Source organism: Octopus bimaculoides, chromosome 5 (genome assembly GCF_001194135.2).
Source record: "Octopus bimaculoides isolate UCB-OBI-ISO-001 chromosome 5, ASM119413v2, whole genome shotgun sequence".
NCBI lineage: Eukaryota > Metazoa > Mollusca > Cephalopoda > Octopoda > Octopodidae > Octopus > Octopus bimaculoides.
Window position 1 is genome coordinate 4971926 of NC_068985.1, and position 979 is coordinate 4972904.

Below are 979 nucleotides of genomic sequence, written 5' to 3' on the forward strand. Positions count from 1 at the left end.
ATATATATATGTATGTGTAGATGGTGTACGTTTAATAATGTACCTAACGGGGAAAGACACACACTACATGAGACATATACACACTCATACATTTGCACACATACACTCACAGACAGATACATAGTCATATACAGAATGTGATGTCGTTGTTGTCGTGGTATAAAATGTCCTGTTGGCAATAGAAATATTAAGTCCATGAAATGTTATATTGTTTTAATGGAAATGAAAATAAAATTTCGTATTGACATTGGCCAGCCCTCACATACATATAGTAAGCTAGACACACACAGACATACATTCACGCATGCCAGTCGTCACATATGTATATGTATGTGTAGATTTTGTGCTTAATAACGTACTGTTACATATGTATATATATGTGTAGATGTGTGTATATTTAATAACGTAGCTAACACAGAAAGACACACACAATGAGACATGTACACTCATACACTTACACACAGTCATATACAAAATGTGATGTCGTTGTCGTTGTGGTATAAAATGTCCTGTTGACAATAGAAAGATTATATCTATAAAATGTTATATTGTTTTGATCGAAATGAAAATTAAAATTTCGTATTGACGCTGACCAGCCTTAACATACATATAGTATGTTTAATAACGTACCTAACGCATAAAAACACACACACTCACACACATACATTCACAGACAGATACGCAGCCATATGCAAAATGCGACGTCGTCGTTGTCGTCTTCGCCGTTGTTAGATTTAGAAGTAAAAAAGTGAAACAATATATCACACTACAATATAGATGTTATTCTTTCATTTTCATTCTTTGACTTTTGACACATAATGCCAAACCAGTGCCAATGTTGCATTGTTTTAATCCAAATGACAAAACAAACTACATGTTGACACTCACGAGGTCTTATAGTATTATCATGTAAAATTTTATTTGATTTGAGTGAGCCGTTTGAGAATGCACTGGGAACAAATTATATATATATATATAT